General features: G+C 40.3%; 1 protein-coding gene across 2 annotated transcripts in view; it reads right to left on the reverse strand.

The window, feature by feature from the left end:
• GCNT1 (glucosaminyl (N-acetyl) transferase 1) overlaps positions 1-14,906 on the reverse strand; it is a 31,047-nt gene that overhangs the window by 4,885 nt on the left and 11,256 nt on the right. The gene's annotated exons all lie outside the window — the stretch shown is intronic.

Raw genomic sequence — 14,906 nt, forward strand, 5'->3', positions numbered from 1 at the left:
TTAATGGCCCAATATGATTGGAAAAATCCAACATATCCTGTCCCCACTGTGAAGATGACCAATGCTCACTGGCTCATTAAAAACAGTCCTGCAATTGAATTAGCTGATATCCTCATCTTCTTCCAACTATTGTCCTCCACCCTACTCCAAAACTCCACTAGAAAGGAAGCATTGGAAAATCCTGGTAAAATATGTAACCATCTCAGCCATTAAAACTTCATATTTCTAAACAAATTATTCCTTTAAGCAAGTCCTGCTCCTTATTGGTTCAAGGCATTTGAAGAAATCTCTGTCTAATCATTAGGAGACCTCTAAGCTAACTGAACAAAGACTTAAGTGGCCTCACACAACAAATATAGAGTTTAGAAAATTAACTCAGGAGAGTCACTAAACAAACAAACAGCAACAACATCAAACCACTATGATTTCCAGAGTTGACGCATTATAAAATGTCTACTTTCAACAACAAGAATTACAAGGCACATAAAGAAACAGGAGCTCTAGCTGGTTTGGCTCAGTGGATAGAGTGTCGGCCTGCAGACTGAAGGGTCCCAGGTTCAATTCAGTCATGGGCACATGCCCAGGTTTTTTAGCTCAATCCCCAGTAGGGGGAGTGCAGGAGACAGTCAATCAATAATTCTTTCTCGCCGAAACCAGTTTGGCTCAGTGGTAGAGCATCATCTGCAGACTGAAAGGTCCCAGGTTCAATTCCAGTCAAGGACATGTACATTGGTTTCGGGCACATCCCCTGTAGGGGGTGTACAGGAGGCGGCTGGTCGATGTTTCTCTCTCATCGACGTTTCTGGCTATCTCTCTCCCTTCCTCTCTGTAAAAAATCAATAAAATATATATATATTTTTAAAAAATCAATCTCATCATTTATGTTTCTATAATATTTTCCCCTCTCCCTTTCTCTTTGAAATCAACAAAAACATATTAAAAAAAATAAAAAGAAACAAACTCTGGAAACACAAGAAAGAAACAGTAATAAAACCTGCCCCTGAGGAAGCCCAGAGGTTGGACAGATGAAAGACTTTAAGTTGGTTATTATAAATATGTTCAGAGGAAAAAAACTAAAAGAAAGTATGAGAATAATATTTAACCAAGTTGAGTATTTCAATAAAAAGATAGAAATTTTAAAAAAAGAACCAATAGAAGTCTGGAATTGTAAGTACGATAATTGGCCTTGGTTGGTGTTGCTCGGTTAAGTGTCACCCCATGCATTGAAAGGTCCCCGGTTCGATTCCCAGTGAGGGCACATTACCAGATTGAGGGCTCAGTCCCTGGTCAGGGTGTGTGCAAGAGGCAACTGATGGATATTTCTCTCTCACATTGATTTCATAAAAGGACTTAGTTCCTTGAAGAATATGGGTTGAGAATAGTCGATGAAGCCAATGACTGAAGAATCAGAACCACTCTAAATACAAAAGCTCATGAATTCTGAAAGTAAGTCTTTCACACCAAGTCTTCCTCACCAACAGTCTACTTTAGGACTTGGCAACTATCCTAGAACACCCATGCCTCTCCTGAGAGAGACCTCCTGTGAATCCTGTCATGAGTGTTTTTTTTAAGTAGAAAACACAACCTAAGAAGAAATGGCAGAAGAAAATAATTTTTTAAAATAAATATTTATTGATTTTTTACAGAGAGGAAGGGAGAAGGAGAGGGAGAGGGTTAGATAGTTAGAAACATCTATGAGAGAGAAACATCGATCAGCTGCCTCCTACACACTCCCTACTGGGGATGTGCCCGCAACCAAGGCACATGCCCTTGACTGGAATCGAACCCGGGGCTCTTCAGTCCCCAGGCCGCTGCTCTATCCACTGAGCCAAACTGGTTTGGGCCAGAAGAAAATAATTCCACCAAACAAAGAAGAAAAGGGAAACCAGTACCTAAGGCAATGGTTCTTAATTTGTGGCTTTTTGAAATTAAAACCAAGCAGCCCAAGAGTACTAAGTTCTATAAATACTGAAAGTAAACTCTGCTTTTTTATAATGCTAGTAACAAGGAAAGTTAATCCAAATGCACTTGAGGTAACTATGGTCACTAGAAGTGTTCTAATGTAAAGTGGCAAGCTCCAATCAGTCAGTATTAAGGTGTAGTTGAGTGCTCACTGGAGTGGGAGGACAGGCAAAATGACTTTGGAAAAGTGAGAGAAGAGGCAGCAAGTAAAATCTGAGAAGCAGGTGGATGAAAGGCAACTGGTTAAAGACACCCAAGAATCTCAGGCTTAACTGTAAGGAAAGAAAGAACCAGTTCTGTTTATGCAACAGGATCTTCAAAAGGTTCAGGGAAATGTTGGCGCAGATACCAGTGGGGATCGGGAGTGTTTTGTGTGTGTGGTATGTTTTTGTTTTTTTGTGTTGTGTGTGTGTGTGTGTGTGTGTTTGTTTAAGAGTATTGACTGGCAGCTGTTTACAGAACAACTGGGTGTCTGCCATAAAACCTGACAGAGACCCAACATTTAGCTTCTGCAGAGGTTCTCCAGGCTGGGGCACAGCAGGCATAAAGGAAAGCAGGGTTCCCAATCAGGCAACAGTGGAACTAAGCGAACCCAAGGACAAAGACAATGACTATTGAAATCTCATTCCCTACTTTCAGCTATCAGCCCCAAGAACTTAGGCAGTCAAGCCAATACAGAAATCTATTTACTGGGGAATCCAACAAGGTCGAGACTTAAATATGTTGTTTACATTAGGAATTCCTTAAAAACGTTCAAAGGAAACAGACCGTGCATAGGAAAAAACTAATAATATTCTCAGATAGATGAGAAAAAACCTGGGCTGGTGTGGCTCAATTAGGTTTCCAGAAGGGGGTGGGGAGAAATAAACCACATGAAAAGGATTTGAAGCAGAAAAATGTCTTCATGTTTCATAAAAATCAACCACAGAAGCCAGATAATGGAGCAATGCCGTCAAAGTGCTAACGGCAATTTGAATGCCAGATAAGAATCCTTAGAACCATATAACTACTAAATAAGTTAAGGGTTAAATAAAAACACTTTAAGACAGGCAAGGTCTCAAAATATTTCACTTTATGCATCCTTTCAGAGGAAGATCCTGGAGGATGAGCTCCATCCAAAAAGTATAAATCAAGAAAGGGGGAAAATATTAGAATCAGAAAGGGCATCTACCATAAGAAGAAGAGAAGAAAATTCCAGGATGATAGTAAAGGCCATGTAGCAGGCCACCAGACAAGAAGGCTGGAGCAGGTCAGAAGGCCCTGGGAGCAGTATCTGCAAGAAGATGAAACCGATGGAGATAAACAGCTGGCAGAGTTTGGGAGTGAATTTGTAATAATTCCATTGGAAACAAAGCAAATGAAGGGGGTTGGGGAGATAACTATTGACTCCAAAGAAATCTAGTCTTTTCCTGATCTTAAAATTTCATGGTTTGAATGGCTAAGGTGTTACTTTCTATTTTAGTAAATTCTAGTTATGACTATGAGAGTAACTAAGATTTGTTATATGTATTATATGCATACAACAAGCACGTTATACTCCGTGGCTTAGCGCTGAAGAACATCAGTCTTCTTTGTTGTTGTTGTTAACCCTCACCAAGAATATTTTTCCATTGTGTTTTTTTGTTTGTTTTGGTTTTTTGGTTTTTTTTAGAGAGAGTGGGAGGGAGGCGGAGAAACAGAGAGAAAGAAACACTGATGTGAGAGAGACACATCGATTGATTGCCTCCCAAACGTGCCCCAACCAGGGTCAAGGACAGAGCCTGAAACCTAGGTACATGCCCTTGACAGGAAAGGAACCCAGGACCCCTCAATCTGCAGGCCAGTGCTCTATCCACTAGGCAGTGGTCGGCAAACTCATTAATCAACATAGCCAAATATCAACAGACAACAAATGATATTTGTTTTGAGAGCCAAATTTTTTAAACTTAAACTTCTTCTAACGCCACTTCTTCAAAATAGACTTGCCTAGGCCATGATATTTTATGGAAGAGCCACACTCAAGGGGCCAAAGAGCGGCATGTGGCTTGGGAGCCGCAATTTGCCAACCATGGCACCAAGCCAAACTGGCTAGGGTGAGCATCAGTCTTAATAATGTAAGTACCGTCTTTCCCATCAATATTCATAAACCATATTAGGGGCACAGAGCAATGGGAAGATGGGTGTGGAAAGAAAGGGGTTATTATATATTTTACATCACATTAACTGGGCATGGGGATGTTTTGAATTGCTGCTCCAAGGGAAAGGCCTCTCTCTAATTTTATTTTACCACCTCCCGTCTTCAGCAGCTCAAAATGGTGAGGATCAGACAGAAAAAACAAAGCAGAAGAAAACAGTACAAGTCAGTACAGGATTGTTTTCACAGAGATAAACATATGAGATATGTGTAAGAGAAGTTCAAAAACCCCTGATTATCAAATCTAGATTTCAGCTTGGAATAGGTAAGAAACATTAGAAGACCTTACAATGTAAAAAAAAAAAAAAAAAAAAAAAAAAAAAAAAAGCTATAGAGGTTTTCAAAATTAAAATCTACTACATGACTAGTACATGTCTCTATATTTTAAAACGAACCAATTCTAAAAGATGATATTAATCACACACTTACTAGTTTAAGTTAATTTAGAAAAATATCACTATACAGAAAAGAAAATGAAAGAAATGTTTAAAGAAATGAGCTACATGTGTGGCTCAGGCTATATTTTTTCATAATTCACTTTTTACTAATAAAAAGAAGGCAAAGGCAGAAGGGAATAATTATTTTTTTGTTATATGTTAGTATGACATAACATATTCAGAACCTGAAGTGAGGAATTTATTTTTCCACCTATTACCAAATTAACATTTTTTAAAGTAGTAGAAGTATTCTTTCTTTAAAAAGCACATAGGCATGCACACACATGTATACACACACACATCTGTGTGTCTGCATGGGTATGCATAGACAAAGTTGGATGGATACATCAGGGTCCATGACCCATTGCCCTGATGCAGCAGGAAGCATGATCTCAGTTAGGTCAGTTGGCCTTTAGTTCCACTGAACACTCTTCCAGGGCTCAGTTTCACCGACTCTCCAAGGACTATTGTTCTGTGGCCCAGAGGCTGCTGTGACTGGAGCAAAATACCCACTACTGTGCTTGATGCCAAAGCCACACAAATACCTCAGAGGATCCTGACTCAAGTAAGGGTGCCCCAATGCCACCCAAAACAGGTCAAGGGAAAGAGCAGGAAGCAGCTAAGACACCAAAACAATCCCTTGCCATTCAAGTTGGTGTTCTTTCCACCTGGGCCTCCGTGGCCTCACCTTGTCTGGGGGCACTTGGTCTCTGTCCCCATCCACTGGGTTGCCATGCCAGGAGGATAGTGTGTGCTGCCCGTTGTGACTCCCTTGGTGAACTGCCCGGCATTTCTGAGGTCTCCCATTGAGACAAAACTGAAACCCCATGCCGGCCCCTCCAGACTGGCCAAGAGAAGCCCCTGGGTTCCTCATAACTTAGCACCATGGTTAAACATAACAGGCTTCACAGTTTAGGCCATTATCTCCCCAAATTCATTCCAGAGTTTTCTTGGGCTCCAGCCAAGGACATATTGGCAATAGGGGGTCTTCTGTAACCAGCACAAAAAGGGGGCTCTCTACATGAAATAAGGTATTACAGCCAAAGCCAGATGGTGTGGTGAAGGGAGAGGATGGCCCAAACCATGTCTCCCTTCTTCAGACCCTCAATGCCAGAGCCAGGCACAGGATGTGGCACAGATAATTGTTGAATGAATCAAGTCTCTTTCCATGTTCCTCTGCTAAAACTTAAACATTTATCCTCTCTCTCTTTGAATGCCAGAGAAGAGTTGTTTCTGGTTCTCTACACTTGCAGCAACGAGTAGCCTATTTAGAGCGTGTGATCTGTTTCAAGATGAAATGATAAGTGATTAAAAAAAAAAAGCCCAAGATCCTCAAACACAAATAATATAATCAAGGAAGTCACATCAACATTTTGAAAGCTAGAAGGGTGAATGGTCACTGGCTTGGCGACCTCATAAAGCCAAATCCTAAAGCAGGGAAAGCTTTACAATTTACAGCACAGAAGTACAAACCCAAATTATAGCTTCCACCCCCTCCTCTCCAACAACAATCACCGCCCTCCTCCGAAGGCTCTGAAGTTGGCAGCAAAATTCCTCTGGAAGCAGCGGTTAAGTGGAGTTAAAAACTAATGACTGGTCAAAAATTCTATTTTAGAGGCAGTTAAAACTCCCAGGTCCCTCCCCTATTTATTAAAGCCAAATAATACCCTTCCTGGGCCCAGGAGAAGACTGGAAAAATGTAAAACAGAAGACATCTGACCTGGAGTGCAAAAGGCACAGCTAGAGGAATACAGACCTAAAAACTGAGGAACTAAGTCAAACTTACTTGTCCCAGAATATTGGCAGGCAGGCCTCTCCTTTCCAGGCTTATGCCTCAGAAAATAGAGAACTTCCAGATATCCAAGAATAATAGCTCATGACCCAAAAGAGATGGAAACAAACAGAAAAATACACAGACATAAAAGTAGGGAGGGTATCGGTTAACTATTTCTATGCAATCAACCACAATCCTTAATGACAACTTATTTCTCAGTACATATGCATTCCAATTGCAACCCCGCAATTGATTTCTAGTCATGTGCCCTGACTAGGAATCAAACAGGCAACCTTTTGGTGCATGGGATGATGTTCAACCGACTGAACCACACCAGCGAGGGATGCCTCTCACTCCTTTTAGAGTTGGTTAGGCAGTACTTCTGGTTTCACTTGGAATCACCTAGGCATCTGCATGCAAGTGGAGGACTGTCTAGATTGGAGGGTTCAATATGGCTCGCCTACACCTGGTACTGGATGTCAGCTAGGATGCCCCTCATCCTCCGGTAGACTAGACCAGATCCTTTATAAGACAGTCTCCGGGCAGCATTCCAAGGAAACAAACAGCAGCTCCAACACCTAGGAAGGCCTAAGGTCTAGAAAATGCACAACACCCTTGTCATATTCTATTAGAGAAAGCCACTAGACCAGTCACAATTCAAAAGGAAACAAGGTACTAGAGAGGAAGAGAAGTTAAGTCATATTGTAAAGGGGCATATAAACTACAAGGGGAGGTATTTGAACCCATTAAATATCTTATTACATGGAAAAATTATGATCAAGGAAAGAGTTGAAAAGTTTCAACAACCAAATCCTCTATTATCTTCAGAGACATAAAGAGAAAATATTACAGCCATGAAAATAGAACAAACGACTATGAAAAAGGAAGAGAACAAAAAATGAGTTTTTAGAGATCAAAAATATGATAAATGAAACGAAAACACCCTATTGAAGAATTAGAAATTAAAGATGCTAAAGCTCCAAGAAAGAAGAGCAAAAAGGCAAATAAATGGAAAATTATAGGATTAATACAGGAGATCTAATATTCAAATAACAGGGAAAGAGGTGAACAAAGGGGGAAAATTATCAAAGAAAGAATTAATGGAAATGAAGAACACAGGTTTTAGCAGATTGAAAGACTCCTCCTGGTGTCCATCACAATTGTTTAAAAACAGTCTTAACCAAGAAAATATCTAGTGATATTTCAGAACACCCAGAAAAAGAAGATCCTACAAGTTTCAAGAGATGATGCTAATAAATCCAAAGGAATAAAACCTTTAAATGGAATTCAGCTTCTTAACAGCATCATTGAAAACTATATTTAAATAGCTTAATAAAATAGAACAAAATTTAACATCTATCCTCTCTTTGGAATGCCAAAGAATTCAAAATTGAGCTTAAAATTTGGAGAGTAAACTATTTCAACCTAGAATTCATTCCCTGAGTCAGGCTAGCGACATTTCAAGTGTTCAATAGTCACATGTGACTAGTGGCTTCAGGATTGAACAGCATAGTTCTAGAGATGACCATTTTTACCTTTTAAAATTTCTAAAATTGAAGCAATACAAATGTCTTTATATTTGATTCTTTTGATAGGACTCCATTTTTCTTGGTGGCAGCATTATGTTAGACATTACTGCTGTATTAGAGAACATGCATTGTACATGTTAAAGGTCATTTTAATACTGAACTAATAATTTTTATACTGCTTACATAGGAAAATGCTAAACATTTTAATATACTGGGTTACTATTAAAGTTAATTTTATGTTTCTTAATACCCTGTACCTAATTTTAAGTTAGATGAAATTAAGTTAAACTAGGTTTCACCTGTGTGGTCACCCGCACAAGAAAGAAAGGGGGTGGGGGGAGTGGTTCTCCATGTCTGAATTAATGGCATGAAAAGGTGCAGATAACTTTTTTTCACTTACTTATTACACTACTTTGGGACAAAATGTTGAGTAATTAACTTTCGTGTTTCATTCATTGCTGGAAATAGTACTCATTTCTTTCTGTTCTGGTGGTTTTTCTCCCCTGGAGGAATAACCAGAGACATAAGTAGCTGACAGCCTGGGAAAGAAATTGAAACCTACTATTTCCGCCTACAGACTTGGCAGGAAAGATGAAATACAAAATATACCCCAGTTGCCCTGGCCAAGTAGCTCAGTTGGTTAGAGCATCACCAAGATACACCAAGGTCATGGGTTCAATCCCTGGTCAGGGCACATACAAGAAGCAGCCAATGAATACATAAATAAGTAGAACAACAAATTGATCTTTCTCTGCCCTCCTTTCTCTCTTCCTCTCTCTTCTCTAAAGTCAATAAAGAACAACAAAAATACACCACAGGGTGGAAGGCTATAAGTCCATCCAGAGGAAAAGAAAGGACCCAAGAAGACTTCCTCAATTACAATTGACCCTATTCTTCCTAAAACGGGGAGGAAATAGGAGAGTAATGCATTCACTGCTTTCTGTGCTAGCTTAGAAAGTGGTAGCTTGAAGTAATGGAAGTCTGAAAGGGAAATGAGATTGTGATGTGCAGCAAAGGCAATTTTAAAAACAAGAGGAAGATGAGTAAGATAATTACAGATAATGTTTGCCACTCATGTTCCATAACCCAAAGACCTCCTTTTCCATTGTATTGTAGCACTACGTCTGTCTCTCAATACCATGAACCATAACAGTGAATATATTTCTAAGCACTGTGGAGACAAGGGCAAGATTTCAGAAAAGAAAGCAGAACATCCCCAAAGTGTGCACTGAAGCTGTATTTTTAACATGCTGACATCTGTCAGTACAAATGTGTTGTACATGATGTGTGTGGTCTTGGCTTACATGAAGCTATTCTGTAAGGTTTGCTTAACAACTAATGACTTAGTGACCAAATTGTGCAGTACTTTGTGCATTCTGAACTTTAAGTTTTTATTATGCATTATATAAAATTCACCACTTAAGTGGAAATTAAGACTTTGTGTAGTTTTTACATGTTGAATATTTCTTCAAATAAATCGCTTCTATAAATAAAAAAATTATTAAAATGCTCACCTACAATAAAGAGCTCATCTGAGAAACATCCTGAAAGGCTGTAAAAAAAAGTTCTGTGCAGAGGCAAATGCAGGACTATGTCCTCTCCTAGGATGCCTCCTCGTTCATAAAATGAAACATTGTTCAGAAATAATGAAAATGCTCAGACATCCCCAGAGAGAGGAAAGTGGCAAAGACAAAGAAACTATTCTGGAAATCCTTTGTCAGTGCAAGGTAAACAGTAAGGACACAGAAACCACATAGACTAGACTTGATTTGTTGCTTATCCTCTGATTGACTTTTCCTTGTCCACACCTTACACACACACACACACACACACACACACATACACACACACACACACATATTTTGAATGTTTGAAACTAAAGTCCTGCTCAAGACAAAATACTAATCAGACTGTATTTCCACAAATCGGTGAGGAGCTCTGAACAGGCCTCCCCAGGACGTGCTACTTTGGAATGTCATTTTGTGCTGAAGGCAATGGAGAAGCCACCAGCACCTGAAAACGTTTACCTCTCTTTTAAAGAATCTCCGTTAAGGGACTGGCCCTTAATAAGAGTTATCACCAGAGATAACATTTTATAACTATATAGAGGGCTGGGCCAACAAGTAATTGCTGGCAGATAAAGAGCTTCACAGATAAGAAAAAGCTAACGGAGTTCATCACCACCAAACCAGTATTATATGAAATGCTGAAAGGTATTCTTTAAGAAGTGGAAGAAGAAGAAAAAAGTAAAGATAAAAATTGTGAACAACAAATACATATCCCTCAGCAAGTGAATGTAAAGATCAAGTGAATTAAAAATCTGAGGAACAGAATAAACTGGCGAATATAATAGAATCAGGCGCCTAGAATGGGAACAGATTGATAGTTCTCAGGGGGAAAGGGGTGAAGGGGATGTGGGGGTACAGGAAGATACTGGACAAAAATCGTACACCTATGGATGAGGACAGTGTGGGGGAGGTAAGGGCAGAGGGTAGAGTGGGAACCAGGTGGAAGGGAGCTATGGGGAGAGGGGGGAGAAAGAATTGTATAATAATAATCTGAACAATAAAGATTTATTAAATTTAAAAAAAAGTAATTGCTGACCATCTGTTCCTCTTCCTCCTCCCTCAAACTCCAAAATGCCCCACCTCATCCTTAGAATGCCATAATTGCATTTTTCCCTGTCTTTGAACCTCTTATAAATGTGGGTTTCCCATACATACATAGTGTAATTAAATTTGTTCATTTTCTCTTGTTAATCTGTCCTCTGTTTAATTATTAGAATAGCAAGGAAGATCCCAGAAGGGTTGAAGAATATTTCTTCCTCCCCCACACTGAAGAATGTAATTTTTTTCTTAATTGACATTTTTTAAATTGTTAGTTATTTAATGCACTGATACAATATGTACTTATTACTATGTGGTGTTTCTTTTTCCTATTTTCTTAAAGATGATATTAAATTGATGGTTTAACCCAGCCAGTGTGGCTCAATGATTGAGTATTGACCTATGAGCCAGGAGGTCATGGTTTGATCCCTAGTCAGGGCACATGCCCAGGTTGCAGGCTCGATCCCCGATTGGGGGGCATGCAGAAGGCAGCCAAACAATGATTCTCTCCCTGATGTTTCTGTCTCTCTCTTCCTCCCTGAAATCAATAATATATATATATATATATATATATATATATATATATATATATTTTTTTTTTTTTTTTAAATTGATGTGCTGTTATAATCAAAGTTATCTCAAAATTAAGGAAATTGTGAATGTTAGTAGTTAGCATGTATTTTGCCAAGCATTTTATATACATTTTCTCTTTAATTCACACAACCCTGTAAGTAGACACTTTCATTCTCACTTGGTAGAGAAGCTGAGGAACTGAGGCTTTAGCTGCTTTGAAAATGGTCATTTGCTCCAGTTTACCAGCAGAAAAGAAGTAGGTGGAGTTCAACCCAGGACTGACTCTCCAGGGGGCAGAGGGAACAGAGCAGTCTCACTTTCTGGCCAAGAACAACACTGGGTCCGGTTATTAACACCTTTGAATTATACCTCACCCTACCTCGTAACCTTTCAAGGAGCCTCAGCACCTTCTAAATTTTCCTGAGGGTATAAATATGACACTCTCCTGAAGGCTTCAACCCTAAAATACATCACAGCAACCACTTCAACTCTCAGAGAACCATTTGTGATCTGAGCTCTGAATGTTACCCTTAAGAAGCGTCACTTGAGTGGCAAACTTCGTCATTTTCATCTTATCTAAATTACACTTACGCATACTTGCTGAATTTAAAATAACTGCCCAAGCCAAGAATGAAGGAATTCTCTGTGTCATGACATGAAAAAAAGGTTCTTGAGATGAAACCGCATTCAGAGATGAGCGGTATTTCAGTCTGTACAGAACAGAACAAGCCTCCAAGCCAACTGTAAATGTGTCCTGGAAAAATCTGAGAAGCACACACCCAAAACTATCTAGTGACCTTTTTATTTGGTGGTGGAGGGAGCAGGTATTTATTCAAACAGTTCTGTACTGTGTGCATTTTTAATTTCCACTTTAGGAATTCTTTTAAATTGCACATTGAGATAAAATGGCCCCAATGTTCCAACATAAGCTCCAGTTAAATATGTTTGCCACGCCTTAAAGATTATTTCCAAACAAACGAAAAGCCACTTACAGCCCCACATCATTTCCATGTGCCCTGCTGATGTCTACCCAGGGACACTGCTGACTTACATTTGTGCTCAGGTATAACAGCAGCAGGGATTCGGTTTTCTATTTTCCCTTTAATCAATATCAAAATGTCATTTTTTTTGGTCACAATTAGTTTGTGCCTCATGATTGAATATTAAGGGTATTTCCAAATTATATTGCCATAAGCGTATTTTGCCAAGCATTTTATATACATTTTCTAACTGCCCTCCCTCGCAGGCCTGGTCTCCTTTCCCCTCCCCCCCAATTGAGTTCTGAATACTTTTAGCTTTGTTTTCTTTTGTCTTTTTAAAGGATTTCCTTGGAATTCCCAGGAAAGGGATTCTTGGATCAAAACCTCTAAACTTCTAGGCTCTTGACTGCCTTCCAAATGGACTATTCTTATACTGCCACCAATAATGTTTGAGTACCATTTCCTCTACATTTAGTGTATAATTACCTTAATTACAAACTACATATGCATGTACTTGTATAATTATTTTCATCAATATTGCAACAGTAAAATGGCACATCACTGAAGTTTCATTCTGTGTTGTTTTTACCAGTGGCTCAATATTTTCTCTTGAGAATGCTTACATGTAAGAGAAAGGAGGGTTTGGTAGTAATGATTTCAGCTCTGGAGCCAGATTGCCCAGGCAAAAAACTGGCCCCACATCCACAAACTCAGACCTCTCTCCAAGCTTCAGCTTCTTTACTGGTTCAAAAGTTAATCAATTTAGGAGTTGTAATTGGAGTAAGGATCATACATACCACTGTTTTTATAAAAAAATAAGAAAATGTGTAATGTGGTTACACTGTATTTGCCACATAAGGAGTCCAAAGGAACATTAGCAATTTATTCCATATTATTATTGACTAGAGGCCCAGTGCATGAATTCATGCACGGGGAGGGGGGGGGGGAAGGTGTTGTCTCTCAGCCCAGCCTGCATCCTCTCCAATCTGGGACCCCTTGAGGGATGTCCGACTGCACGTTTAGGCCCAATCCCACCAGGCAGTAGGACATCCCTCTCACAATTCAGGACTGCTAGGTCCCAACTGCTCACCTGCCTACCTTCCTGATTGCCCCTAACCACTTCTGCCTGCCAGTCTGATCACCCCCTAACCACTCCCCTGCCAGCCTGATCACCCCCTAACCACTTCCCTGCCAGCCTATTTGCCCCTAACTGCCCTGCCCTGCAGGCCTGGTCCCCCCCCCCCCCAACTGCCTTCCCTTGCAGGTCTGGTCCCCCCCCAACTGCTCTCCCTTGCAGGCCTGGTCCTTCCCAACTGCCCTCTCTTGCTGACCATCTTGTGTCCACATGGGGGCAGGACCTTTGACCACATGGGGGAAGCCATCTTGTGTGTTGGAGTGATGGTCAATCTGCATATTACTCTTTTATTAGATAGGATAGAGGCCTGGTGCATGGGTGGGGGGCAGCTGATTTGCCCTGAAAGGTGTCCCAGATCTGGGTGGGGGTTCCCTTAGGGCTTGGGGTGGCCTGGGCAAGGGGCCTGTGGTGGTTTGCAGGCTGGCCATGCCCCCTGGTGACCCAAGTGGAGGCCCTGGTATCTGGGGTTTGTTTATCTTCTACAATTAAAACTTTGTAGCCTGGAGCAGAGCCAAGTCTCCTGCTCACTAGGTGGCTGCAGCCATTTCTGTTGGGATTTATTTATCTTCTATAATTGAAACTCTGTAGCCTTAAGCAGAAGCCTCAGCCAGCAAGGGCAGGTGGAAAGTTTGGCTTCTTCTATCGCCTGGGAAACCGAAGCCTCCCTCCTTGCTCTCTGTAGCCTCAGCCATCTTGGTCGGGTTTATTTGCATATTTGATCCTGATTGGCTTGTGGGTGTGGCTTGTGGGCACAGCAGAGGTACAGTCAATTTGCATATTACTCTTTAATTAGATAGGATTTATTTTAGAGAAGAGAGGAAAGACAGGGAGAAAGAGAAAGAAACATGGAGCCTGGCCACTGTGACTCAGTGGCTGAACCAGAGATTTTGGTTCAATTCCCCGTGAGGGCAAATGCCCAGGTTGAGGGCTTGACCTCCCAGAAGGGGGCATGCAAGAGGCAGCCAATTGATAATGTTTCTCATTGGTGTTTCTATCTCTCTGTCCCTCTCCCTTCATCTCTCTCTGAAAATCAATAAAAAACAGTTTTTTAAAAAATGTTACGCATTCATTGATTGCTTCTTGTATGTGCCCTGACCAGGGATTGAACCCACAGCCTTGGTATATCAGGACAGTGCTCTAACCAACAGATTCATTATTATTTATATTTTTTCTTGTCTGGACTTTGTTCATATCTTTAATTCATGTCTAAATGTAACTTTTTCAGACACCCTAAATCAGAAACTCTATTTCAAGTTTACTAACAAATACCTGTATATACCCAATTTAATTCCACACCAAGCATCTATTGTACAAAACAGTCATATTGAATCTAGGTTTTGGGGTTAAAACAGTCATAAATATCATATCTCCCAATATCAAGGAATCCACACAATGGGTATTTGCTGAGCCTTCTGGGAGAAATTAGAGGCTTAGTCAGTATAGTTAGTTATTTTTGGAACAAAGCATCCACTGTAGAGCAGAAAGGAACTTTGGAAGGCACCTAGTCCTGTTAGAAACACCAGCTCTGGGGCTGTTACGAGGTTGTGGGGGTGGGATGGACTCTGATCCAATATTAACAGAAATGTGGTCGTAAAGAAAGAGAAAATATTTTAGAGTATGTTACCAGAATGTAAGGGAAAACTCCATCTAGTCCCAAGTTCTTCTCTCCTCCTAACTCAAGAGGAACTGGGCCCAGGGGTATAAATGTCTCTTCTAAGGGTCAACAATGAGTGAAAG

Source organism: Pipistrellus kuhlii, unplaced genomic scaffold (assembly GCF_014108245.1).
Source record: "Pipistrellus kuhlii isolate mPipKuh1 unplaced genomic scaffold, mPipKuh1.p scaffold_m20_p_12, whole genome shotgun sequence".
Lineage (NCBI taxonomy): Eukaryota > Metazoa > Chordata > Mammalia > Chiroptera > Vespertilionidae > Pipistrellus > Pipistrellus kuhlii.